A 14,052-nucleotide genomic window follows, 5' to 3' on the forward strand; every position below is an offset into this window, starting at 1 on the left:
TTGGGTAAAAAGGCTGGGCCTTACAGTCCTTAACAGAAAGGTGACCAGGTGTCTCTTTGTTCAAGGTATTATTTGAGATCTTGCTGCTTGTTGATGTTGGAGTGTCATTTTTCAATGTTTCAGGTGCTTCCTTCTTTGATGTGCCAGATCGTTTGCATGATCCATTGACCGAAGTGTTTTTCCCAAGGTCTGTCAATTCAATAAATTCAGTCTCTTTGTTCTTTCGTTGTTTTCTTACATTTCTTGTCCTGGTTTTGGTCTCGTTGGTGCTACAGCAGCACACAAAGCAAAAAAAACACCAACCTCGAAACCATTTTTTAATTTCCTTCTTCATTTTCAAAAAGGATAATGAGAATTTTACATAAAAAAATGTAGAATTGGAGCTAACAAACAGGTTTGCACGGTAACGGTAAACATTCCAAATCATTTAACCTTTGTGACATCGATATGATAAGAATTAGAATTATATGTTGACATTAAGTTCTAATCAAAGAATTCTCCTCTTTCAGTTTTGTTTGAATATTGTACCACTGAATTCAGACCCCAAAGGTGATACCCCACATCTGATGTCGAGGCATAATTGACATCATGACATAATCAACATCACTAGGGCACCCCTCGCTTAATGGTGTTAAAGAATTGTCAATTAATAATTCCTGCAAATCAAAAAGGTTATCTGTTCAGCTTTTTGGTCTCTGGATATGCCTCTAATATTCTCAACTCCGGGACACTTTAAAAAAAACATAATTTGTCAGCATATTGTGGAAATACAGAAAATACATTGTTTGTTTTTTTAAATCATCAACCGGTACTGTTTTCATCTCATTTCAACCAGCTTTGTAAAACTTTGAAGTTAGGATAAAACTTAACTTAATTACATTGATTTAACCTGACTAACATGCAGTGGTGTAAAGTACTTAAGAAAAATTACTTTAAAGTACTACTTAAATATATTTTTGGGGTATCTGTACTTTACTATTTATATTTTTGACAAATTTTACTTCGCTACATTCCTAAAAACAATACTGTACTTTTTACTCCATACATTTTAACTGGCACCCAAAACTACTCGTTACATTTTGAATGCTTAGCAGGACAGGAAAAGGGTCCAATTCACACACTTATCGAGACAACACATGGTCATCCCTTCTCCCTCTGATCTGGCGGACTCACTGAGCACAAATGCATCTTTTGTAAATGATGTCTGAATGTTGGAGTGTGCCCCTGGCTATTGATACATTTTAAAAACAAGAAAATGGTGCCGCCTGCTTTGCTTAATAGAATGAATTTTAAATGATTCATACTTTTACTTTGATACTTAAGTATATTTTAGCAATTGCATTTACTTTTGATACTTAAGTACATTTTGAACCAAATACTTTTAGACTTTTATTCAAGTAGTATTTTACTGGGTGACTGTACTTGAGTAACTTTCTATTAAGGTATCTATACTTTTACTCAAGTATGACAATTGGGTACTTATTCCATCACTGCTCACAGGTTGTTACATCAATCAAATTTCCACATAATCAACTATGTATATGTTGAAATTCCAAATAGAATTGTGGGAAACATCCCCACAACATGATGTTGCCACCACCATGCTTCACCGTAGGAATGGTGCCACTTGACATTCAGGCCAACGAGTTCAGTCTTGGTTTCATCAGACCAGATCATCTCTATGGCTTGGTTTTTGCGCTGACATGCACTGTCAACTGTGGGACCTTATACAGAAGTGTGTGCCTTTCCAAAACATGTCCAATCAATTGAATTTACCACAGGTGGACTCCAATTCAAGTTGTAGAAACATCTCAAGGATTATCAATGGAAACAGGCTGCACCTGGACTCAATTTTGAGTCTCATAGCAATGGTTCTGAATACTTATGTAGATAAGGTATTCTTGTTTTTTATTTGTAATACATTTGCAAACATTTCTAAAATCCTGTTTTCGCTTTGTCATTATGGGGTATTGTGTGGCTGTAACGTAACAAAATGTGGAAAAACACTAGGGGTCTGAATACTTTTCTATTCCACTGTATATATATATATATATATATATATATATGTACTTCAGTCACAACAAGTCTACCATCCAGATGCCTACATCTGGAAACTAACTGTTCTTGTACAAGCTGTATGTGAAAGTAAATTCAAAGTAAGGTTGGGATTATGTAGGCTACATTGACATCTGATTTGCCCAAAGGACACCATCCTTTCAACATGATGCATGGTTGATTGGATCTTTGGTAGTTTAGAAGTAGTTACCACTAGCCATATAATTAGGATGCCAAATTAATTTTGTTAATAATAAACTTTAACGTTTGGATATATGTTATTCATAAAATTGAGTAGATATACTATCCAAGCAGTTTGTTTACAAATATATTATTGATAGGTTGGATTCACAGCTCTCAAACAAAAATCAAAAATCCAAGTTAAAGAATAGGACTAAATCAAATCAAACTTTAAATGCACTTTAAATAAAGTTTGATTTGATTTAGTCCTATTCTTCAACTTAGATTTTTGGTTGAGATGCAGATGTGAATCCAACATATTAATAACTTGTAGATTACATTTGAAATCAGCTAACCATCCTTCATATACAAGACAATATCCAAAGATAAACGTGTATTATTAATATAATGGATTTAGCATCCTATTTATAAGACTAATGGTAACTATTTCTAAACTTCCAATGATCCAGTCAACCATGGATGAACGATAGTATACCTAGCTACACGTTTAAATGATGGTGTCCTTTGTCGGGCAAATCAGATGTTTTTATAGCCTTCATCAAACCAACCTTACTATGAATTTACTTTCACATACAGCTTGTGTAAGACTTACTTTCAACTATTCAATGTTATTTAGGTAGTCTACGCAAATGAGTATTGAAGCTGATCAATGTCTAAATGCGTTGTTATGATAGGTCGGCTGAAAAGAACACAGCTTCTTTTCAGTGGTAAGCAGGTTACATCAAAGTAGGCATTTGGATGGTAGAAGTGTTCTCACTGTAATGCACAACCCCTCATATACCAGTAGGTGTCACTATTTAGGCAGCTCCTAGAACGGGACCGCCAAGTGCTGAAGCATGTAAAAATTGTCTGTTCTCGGTTGCAACACTGACTACCAAGTTCCAAACGTCAGCACAAGAACTGTTCATTGGGAGCTTCATGAAATGGGTTTCCATGGCCGAGCAGCCACACACAAGCTTAAGATCACCATGCGCAATGCCAAGCGTCAGCTGGAGTGGTGTAAAGCTCACCACCATTGGACCCTGGAGCAGTGGAAACACGTTCTCTGTAGTGATGAATTACGCTTCATCATCTGGCACTCCAAAGGATAAATCTGGGTTTGGCAGATGCCAGGTGTAAGCTACCTGCCCCAATGCATAGTGCCAACTGTAAAGTTTGGTGGAGGATAACTAATGAACTGGGGCTCTTTTTCATAGTTTGGGCTAGGCCCCTTAGTTCCAGCGAAGGGAAATCTTAACTCTACAGCATACAATGACATTCTAGATGATTCTATGATTCCAACTTTGTGGTAACAATTTGGGGAAGGCTCTTCCCTGTTTCAGCATGACTATGCCCCCAGCACAAAACGTCCATACAGAAATGGTTTGTCGAGATCGGAATGAAAGAACTTGACTGGCCTGCACAGAGCCCTGACCTCAACCCAATTGAACACCTTTGGGATGAATTTGAATGCCGACTGAGAGCAAAGCCCAATCGCCCAACATCAGTGCCTGACCTCACTAATGATGTTGGGGCTGAATGGAAGCAAGTCCCTGCAGCAATGTTCCAACATCTAGTGCAAAGCCTTCCCAGAATAGTGGAGGCTGTTTTAGCAGCAAAGGGGGTCCATATTAATGCCCATGATTTTGGAATGAGATGTTCGACGAGCAGCTGTCCGCATACTATTGGTCATGTAGTGTATAAATGTCTGTGTCCAGTTGCAGATGGTTCTACAAAAAAAAACAGATAAAACTTTGATAAAATAAATCCATGATTCATGTCACAATGAAATTGAATTGTTCAAATTAAATCCAAAATGGCTAATTGAAAATTGGAAACGGTAAACGGAAATTCTAAATGAAAATGATAAATGGTAAACAGAAAATGGCAAATGGTTGACAGAAAATGGTCAATGCAATGTGTAAAGTGTTATGGAAAGTGACTGCTTTAATTTTCCAACTGCCCAATTTAGCATTTTCTATTTTCGCTTTTCATTTCCATTTTCAAAGTATATGCAAATAGTTTCCTGGAGGCGTGAACCTGAAGAAAAAAAACCACCAACATGCAGTGTTACATCATAGTCATATCACACTCTCTATACCTTGATTTTAGACAATTTTTACACATGGGGTTCTTACCTGGTGTCCTGCACACCAGAATAACATTTTAGCCTGCTAAGCAACATAGGCAATTACATTTTTCTCTTTTCAGGCAAAGTTACTCAACACTAGATAATGTTACTCATCACATGCACCGAAGAACTAGTTACACTAGTCTAAAATCAATGTACAGAGAGTCTGACATACTGGGGTGTGGTGTTGCTCTCGTGGTTCACACATCCAAGAAGCAATTTGCATACACTTAGAAAATGGAAATGGAAATTGAAAAAAGACAATTCTTGATTGGGTAGTTGGAAAACAAAAAGCGTCACTTTCAATTTGATTTTGCACATTGCATTTACAGATTTTCTGTTTACCATTTGGCTTTTTTGGTTTACCATTTATAATTTTTACTTAGAATTTCTGTTTACCATTGGTAATTTTCAATTATCCATTTTCTAATAGAATTTTAACTGATGTGAAAAGAAAAATGCAAATATAATTTTCACATTCCTTTTTAACATTTAAGCATTGCACTTTCGATCTGTCATTGATCACCCCTCATATTTTACCAGCCAAATCTATCTATCTATCTATCTATCTATCTATCTATCTATCTATCAATCTATCTATGCTATCTGCCTGCCTGCCTGCCTGCCTGCCTGCCTGCCTGCCTTCCTTCCTTCCTTGCTTCCTTTTTTTTTATTTTTTTTTTTTTATTTTTTTTTTTACCTTTCATGAAGTGGAGACAACGGCTTCAGAGAATAGAGCATCATCTGAGCTGGATGGCCTTCAAGAAACAAGAGAACTTGCTGAGGAATTGGAGACCCAGATGGCAATACCTAGTGTTAGGCCTACCAGATTATCACACAGTGTCATTCTGTTTACAATATTGAAATGTATTGTTCCTCTATATCTCAGAGAGTAAAGACAAAAAGCAGCCATCAAGGAGCAAACGAGACCTAAATGGGAATTGGATTCCTGAATTTGTCAGAAGATCGCGTTTAGCCACTGGTTGGTTTTTACGCTTTCAAGGAACGCATGCATGACAAGTCAAATATCATTTTATGTCACATGCGACGAATACAACAGGTGTTGACTTTACAGTGAAATGCTTACTTACAAGCCCTTAACCAACAATGCAGTTTTAAGAAAATACCCCCAAAAAGTATGTGATGAAAGTACCGGGTGTACCGGTGAAGAGTCAATGTGCACAGTTTTAACTAAACTCTAAGTGCAATTGTCACAACTGTTTTATGGGACATCACAACCATCCCCTGCAATGATCGCCTGTGATGTCCTCACAAGCAGCATTCATGGCATCTAACAGAGACATCTGATCTTGTGGACCATGCCATATACTTTCCACCTCCATGCTGAAAAAAACTATTCTTTCCGATTCAGGAATGGGGAGGATGGTGGAAGGAAGTCCATTGTTATCCTTTCAAGCGTAGCAAACCATTCCCCAACAATGTTGGTTCGGTGGAAGCTTACATTATCCCACACAGTTACATAATTTGGCAAATCTGATCTAACTAAACCTCTTTCGTGTTCTGGTGTTAGGTCTCTGTAAAGTGTATTTAGGAAGGCCAGGAGAAATTGGGTGTTATAGGGCCCAATGTGTGGAATATGTGTGCTCACAGCATTCTCAGAAATGGCAGCACACATTGTAATATTGCCCCCACGTTGGCCTGGTGTGCCAATTGTGGCTCGGAGTCCAATGAGATTGCGGCCACGTCTCCTGCAATTTGGCCCGATTGAACCCAGTCTCTTCCGCACAAAAAAAAAAGAATGTGGACCATTTCATGTCCTTCCAGCTCCATTATTATCTATATAGTAACACAGAAACAACATACAAAGTTAGTTTTACATAGCCTATTCTAGAATCAGACAGTTTAGTAAAGTAGAAATGTTTTGTGTTCTTATGGGTATCTACAACTTCAAGAAGTATATACAGGCATCATTGAAGTACAGTAAACACACCAATGGTTTACCTGGACATACTGGTAAAGCAGCCCCTTCACTCTGTCACAATTCCTTTCAAATGGCACCTTCACTCTGTCTACAGTGGAAATGCTGACAGAATTTATATTTGTGAAAATATTGTTGTCACTTATGATTGCACTTTGTATCTCTCTTAGCCTGATGGAATTGTTGGCTGTGACCATGTTGCAAATGTCTTGATCTTGCTGATGGCTGAATACTGCTGCTCTGCCCCCAGCATGAGGTCGTTGTGCAGTCCTATATATGACATGTAGAATTCACAAATAGACCATGTTGCAGATAGTACATTGTATTCAAATTGTGCTGTATTACTGTATTACTCTATTACTGTATATTCCGCATACATATCTTCCGGTACATTGTCATTTTCAGACTTGCATTTACCTTTACAATAGTTGACGTATTGTTGTGAATGAAATTCTGTAACAAAATTAAAGGACGAGTATATGTTTACCTGTTTTCCCTGCAAAATGGTTGCACAATTGATGACGCTGTGGACCTGTTTACATTAGGCTGTACTCTCCGACCATCCCTCTTCCATCGTAAGACCGTGGTTTATGACACTGTGGACCTGTTTACATTAGGCTGTACTCTCCGACCACCCCTCTTCCATCATAAGACCGTGGTTTATGACACTGTGGACCTGTTTACATTAGGCTGTACTCTCCGACCATCCCTCTTCCATCATAAGACCGTGGTTTATGACACTGTGGACCTGTTTACATTAGGCTGTACTTTCCGACCATCCCTCTTCCATCGTAAGACCGTGGTTTATGACATGGTCCACAATTATGGCTCTGATTTCATCAGGGACTCTTATTATTTGCCTTCTGCCTCTTCCTCTATTGTGTCTTCCCCTAATACCACCACCACGCATCCTTACACATCTTCTTATTTCTATTCCACAAGCATGTAGCTGCTGTTCAGGGTTGTGATGTTCCTCCATGTTGAAAAAATTGTAGTGACTGTGCTGTGGGCAAGCTCCATATATATGCTTCCAAACTTGATTGGTTGATTGGTAAGATTGTGATTCCTATTTCATTACTATGTCACCTGGCAGGTCATTTGCCAATTTAGCAGACATCACAACCATTCCATGTCATAGATATATATGGCATATACATGTATGTCTGACTGATTTTGATAATTGAATGGATCATTTTGCATGTGACGGCTCACATGATGAAAGGAATGGTTATGCTCTTGTTATTTCAGTAGCTCCACAGACCAGTTATTCACAAATATGTGACCTCACGCACCAGGTGGATGCGGAGCCCCGAGAAGCCTCAAGTCTTGGGAGCTGTATTTAATTCAAGCTGCCAAAACTTAGCAGACAATTTCCCTAATCACTATTCACATTTATTTTTCTAATCATTTTGTAAATCTAGTCATTCATTCAACATAGAACTGGACCTACTGTCAAACCGTATTGCCAATCACACCTCTTTCAGTAAAATTGAAAGGGAAGTGTTGTTGAGGATATCAGAATCACCTTTATTCACCAAGTAAATTTACACATACTCAGAATTCTACTTCACGCAGTCTCCCATGAACAGTTGATGTTGAGATGTGTCTGTCACTTGAACTCTGTGAAGCATTTATTTGGGCTGCGATTTCTGAGGCTGGTAACTCTCATGAACTTGTCCTCTGCAGCAGAGGTAACTCTGGGTCTTCCTTTCCTGTGGCGATCCTCATGAGAGCAGGTTTCATCATGGTGCTTGATGGTTTTTGTGCCTGCACTTGAAGAAACGTTCAAAGTTCTTGAAATGTTCTGGATTGACTGACCTTCATATCTTAAAGTAATGATGGACTGTCCTTTCTCTTTGCTTATTTGAGCTGTTCTTGACATAATATGGACTTGGTATTTTACCAAATAGTGCTATCTTCTGTATACCACCCCTACCATGTCACAACACAACAGATTGGCTCAAACGCATTAAAAAGGAAAGAAATTCCACAAATTAACTTTTAACAAGGCACACCTGTTAATTGAAATGCATTCCAGGTGACTACCTCAAGAAGCTGGTTGAGAGAATGCCAAGAGTGTGCAAAGCTGTCATCAAGGCAAAGGGTGGCTACTTTGAAGAATCTCAAATATAAATTATATTTTGATTTGTTTTAACACTTTTTTGTTTACTACATGATTCCATATGTGTTATTTCCTAGTTTTGATGTCTTCCCTATTATTCTACAATGTAGAATGAATAGGTGTGTCCAATCCTTTGACTGGCACTGTATATATATATACATAGTGCATTCGAAATGTTTCAGACCCCTTGACTTTTTCTTCATTTTGTTACGTTACAGCCTTATTCTAAAATGAATTGAAAACACATTTTCCTCATCAAACTACACACAACACCCCATAATGACAAAGCGAGAAAAAAAACAGAAATACCTTATTTACAGAAGTATTCAGACCCTTTGCTATGAGAATTGAAATTGAGCTCAGGTGCATGATTGATCATCCTTGAGATGTTTCTACAACTTGATTGGAGTCCACCTGTGGTAAATTCGATTGATTGGACATGATTTGGAAAGGCACACACGTCTACATCAGGTCCCACAGGATTGTGTCGAGGCACAGATCTGGGGAAGGGTAACAAAAAATTTCTGCAGCATTGAAGGTACCCAAGAACACAGTGGCCTCCATTCTTAAATTGAAGAAGTATGGAACCACCAAAACTCTTCCTAGAGCTGCCGTACATCCAAACTGAGCAATCGTGGGAGAAGGGCCTAGGTCAGGGAGGTGACCAAGAACCCGATGGTCCCTCTCACAGAACTCCAGACTTCCTCTGTGGAGATGGGAGAACCTTCCAGAAGGACAACCATCTCTGCAGCATTCCACCAATCAGGCCTTTATGGGTAGACTGGCCAGACGGAAGCCACCCATCAGTAAAAGGCACATGACAGCCCGCTTGGCATTAGCCAAAAGGCATCTAAAGGACTCTCATACCATGAGTAACAAGATTCTCTGGTCTGATGAAACCAAGATTGAACTCTTTGGCCTGAATGCCAAGCGTCACGTCTGGACGAAACCTGGCACCATCCCTACAGTGAGGCTTGGTCAAATCAATGTTTTTCAGTGGCAGGGGCTGGGAGAGTTCACCTCCAAACAGGACAACGACCCTAAGCACACAGCCAAGACCACACAGAAGTGGCTTCGGGACAAGTCTCTGAATGTCCCTTGAGTGGCCCAGCCAGAGCCCGGACTTGAACCCGATCTAACATCTCTGGAGAAAATAGCTGTGCAGCGATGCTCCCCATCCAACCTGACAGAGCTTGACAGGATCTGCAGAGAAGAATGGGAGAAACTCCCAAAAATATGGGTGTGCCAACACTGTAGCGTCATACCCAAGAAAGACTTGAGTCTGTAATGACTCGCAAAAAGGTGCTTCAAAAAAGTACTGAGAAAATCGTCTAAATACTCATGCAAATGTGTTAATTTGTTCTTGTTTTTTTGTTGTGAAAATAAATGAAAAAACTGTTTTTGCTTTGTCTTTATGGGGTATTGTGTGTAGATTGAGGGAAAATATTTTTTTCATCCATTGAAGAATAAGGTTAAAGTAACATTGTGTAAAAAGTCAAGGGGTCTGAATACGTTCCGAATGCACTGTGTATATTGAAAAAATATATTTTGACTGGGCAAGTCAGTAATTTAGGAACAAAATCTTATTTACAACGACAGCCTACCCTTGCCAAACCCTCCCTAACCCGGATTTTAAAGTATTCAATGTAGTCCACTAGTTGGGGCTCCTATGGGTTGTAGCCTCAATGGTGCTGCCCATGCTGTCACAGATGCTATATGGCACAGATATAAAGATGAGTCCTCTATCTATCTTTATGGTCAACACTGCAATAGTCTTGAGGCAGTTGTTTGATGTCTTGAATGACATTCCTCCCAGTTGTCAAATCAGATAAAATTGTAATTGTCACGTGCCCGAAAACAACAGACCTTACAGTGAAACGCTTACTTACAAGCCCTTAACCAACAATGCAGTTTTAAGAAAAAAAGTGTTAAGAAAGTATTTACTAAAATAAAATAAATAAAAAATAGAAAAATAACAAGTAATTAAGGAGCAACAATAAAATAACAGTAGCTGTTGTGTGTGCTGCAGATGGTCAACATAAACAGGGTAGGCCTATGCACAAAGCAAGTTCTCTCCAATTGGTTAAACAGTCAAATCATTGTATTTGATACATTTTAATAACTTTGAGCATGTAACAGTGCAGTCTAACAGTCATATGACTATGCTTTGTGGAGGCTGGGATGGACTGACTATACATGGCTCGTTCAATAACCAATCAGTGCACCTTCCAGCAAAATATTCTGTTCAACAAGTGATATGCTTTGTGGAGGCTGGGATGGACTATACATGGCTCTTTCAATAACCAATCAGTGCAACTTCCAGCAAAACATTCTGTACAACAAAAGTGATATTTATGTGCAAATTTTTTTCTTATGTAAATTACAGTAAAGCATATTTGCAACCTTTTCCTTTTAGAAATTGTGTTATAGTAACCTGCCTATGTGTTACAATTTTTTTTCTCAGGTCTTGCACCTTTCCTTACTGTTTTGGGTGCTGTCTGACACACACCCTACCTAAAAGATAGTAACTCGCTTGCTCGTTACTGCCAGGCTCCAGCTACACCGAGGAAATACAACAATATTATCATAGAAACAGCTGAAGATTGATGGCATTTTATTGGAAATTGTAAGTATATTCTGCCGGCGGGACTACATTAGCTATAAACAGCTAACGTTGGCTAGCTAAGATTTATGTTCGACATGTTTTATTTTTGCGGCAAATTTACGTCTAGCTATGCTAGCAGCTAAGCTAACGTTAGCTAATTAACCGGGCTAGCCGTCCAATCTAGCTGTCGAGCTAGATATTGTTAATGGTTTATTGAGGACCTTAGGTGCATGAAGTAGATTAAAAAAGATTCATGTGTATTTGTGATTACTAGCTAGCTACTTAACTGGTTGGCCGTGTCAATACGTTAACGTTAGCTTGCTCGTAACTTAGCTACGTTAGTTAGCTATCCTAGCTAACGTTTACATGTGTCCACTGAATTTGCATTACTACTTTACCATTATAGCAAGTTCTCTGTAGCTAGTATTTCTGCTAAAGCTAACTAGATCGAACGGGCTAGATAGACACAGCGTTATAACTAGTCAAATAGTTAGGTTATATGGGCTTTTGCCAAATGTTGCGATGGGTACCTTTTTTAGCTAGCTAGTAACGTTAACTAGCCTAATTTGAAGTAACTCAGTAGCTAGCTAGCTACTCTTGCATTGTTTCCATTGCACCGTAGTGATATATTTGCTTGCTATGTTTAAATGCTTTTAACTAATACATTTTCAGAGGCCTAACAACTTAAAAACATTTGATCTTACTGCTGTGAAAGTGGAAAACAGAGGAAGTGCCCATGCTATTCAAACTGAGTTCCCAGGTTGTAGTATTCATATATCCAACAGCATAACCAGAGTGAACAGTGAAACAAAACAAAAATGCAACTACTTGTTACTTATAGTGCTTTTTACATATTCAGGAAAAATGGTGGCTTTGATGATAAAATTGTAAAATGCATCACAGATACTGGTCTGGATTGAATTGATTTAGTGTAGGGTAATTAATAGGCCTGTGAGTAGTGGTTGTGTAAGACTATATGCAGTTCCTTATTGTTAGCTATTATGAGTCATGGTAAAAAAAAATGGTTTGGTAGCTGTGAGTGTTTGCATCTGCATCCTCATCATGACTGTATGTCTGCAGTGGCCACAGTTTCCACTATGATTTAGGCCTAGGCCTTACTTGACTTTGTTTGGGACTGATAGAATACAGTCAGCCGGATAGCAAATCACAGATTTCTACACCGGTAGCCTGTCTAGTTGAAATTGGCTATAAAGGGAACGTTATAAAGGGACCAGCAATTAGGATAGCTAGTGAACATTAATCTGACAGTGTCACATCATGATTTATATGGCATTTGTAACATGCACAATTGCGTAAGTTAGATGTGCGTAAAAGGGTCTGGCCTAAATACTGTGTGAAATGTAACCACACAGTATGTAGGCCAGGCTATAACAGCCAGACGGTCAGGGGGAGTTGGGTGTAAATTTAGTCATGTAATTGTAACCTCACTTTGGTGAAGGAGTCATAGCTAAGACAGAGGCTGTATTTTGTCTAGGCTAGAAGTCACTGCAGGATGTGTCGCATCAGTCTGCGATGAGGGTGAAAGATAAAAACGTAGACCTCCAATCTCTGATTTGAGTTCCAAGTAATTCAAACTATTGTGCCTTGTCTTACAGTAACCATATTTCCAATGTCCAGTTATTATGTGAGTAAAGTCATACCAACAACAACAAAATCACGCTCATGGTGATGGAATCAGGAAGTGCCGATGCAATTTTATAAATGTTGACAGACAATTTGTTCGTTCGACATGGTGGGATCTTTTTGTGTCGGTAAACTGAATTATGTGACAAATTGCGGTGGAAGTGATTTTCTGCGCAATTGTTGATAGAATAACCATGTTGAGGTAAATTTGCAGTCACGCAGTGCTATGTTGTGTGGCCCTCCCACTACGACTTGAAAAAGCATGTCCAGTTTATTAGGCTACAGATGCTACAAATAATAATGAACTTCACAGGGTGGTGAAAGTGCACGGTGATGAGCTTGATGCTCTTTTCCAATAAATATCCAGGGTGTTAATTTGTATGCTAGTAACATGATGATCAGTGCTTAGCTGCCAATTAACAAATACACATGATCTTTCTCTTTTCCAACTCATCATATAACCTAACCTATCCAGTGTCCACTTTATCAGCAAACTGTTGTCTAGAGGGCATACGTGAAAACCAGATTGGACAAGTTTGCCATTTATTGCAACAGTTTGTGTGACAAAACCATCGATATAGTGAAAAATGCTATAGAAACGCATTGAATTTGTTTTTTAATTTGTTTTTTTAATGTGTACTAACTTTATGTCATCACACACAGCCTTGTATCCGCAGCAAGTCAGCTTGGTGGAAACAAACTTCTTGTGGGAAAACGTGCATATTAAAAAAACAAAGTGGACTTTTATAATATTTGCATGATAATCTGTTGCATATAGGATGGAAACCTGACTATTGATGTCAATGGAAGATTTGTGTGGAAGTTAACCTCGGAAGGGCGGCAGGTAGCCGAGCGGTTAAGAGCGTTGGGCCAGTAACCGAAAGGTCATTGTTTTGAATCCCTAAGCCGGAAAGGTGGACATCTGCCGTTCTGCACTTGAGCATGGCAGTTGACCCCCAACAACAACTGCTCCCTGTGCGCCGATGATGTCGATTTAAGCCAGCCCCCCCACACCTCTCTGATTCAGGTTGGGTTAAATGCAGAAGACACCTTTTGTTTGAATGGATTCAGTTGTGCAACTGACTAGGTATCCCCTCTCCCTCAATTGCCCTATTTCAAGTAGTTGTAGTTTATGGACAGGGCTGCACTGCATTCACTTATCTATTTGGTATTGTGTTGTTAGATCACATGCAGACATAGCCTACCTATTACACCATTTTGTTTTGTCCAGAAGTATAAAAGGAAATGACAGATGGCCTTCTGCTACTGCATTTTGAGTGGAACCAGAGCAGTCCCAGGCAGTGACCGCAATGTCTATCAGCCTTCCCAGAAACACATAGGAATATTTCTCTTCTTGGTGTAGATTAGTATATAGT

The sequence above is a fragment of the Oncorhynchus clarkii genome, chromosome 5, assembly GCF_045791955.1.
Source record: "Oncorhynchus clarkii lewisi isolate Uvic-CL-2024 chromosome 5, UVic_Ocla_1.0, whole genome shotgun sequence".
Lineage (NCBI taxonomy): Eukaryota > Metazoa > Chordata > Actinopteri > Salmoniformes > Salmonidae > Oncorhynchus > Oncorhynchus clarkii.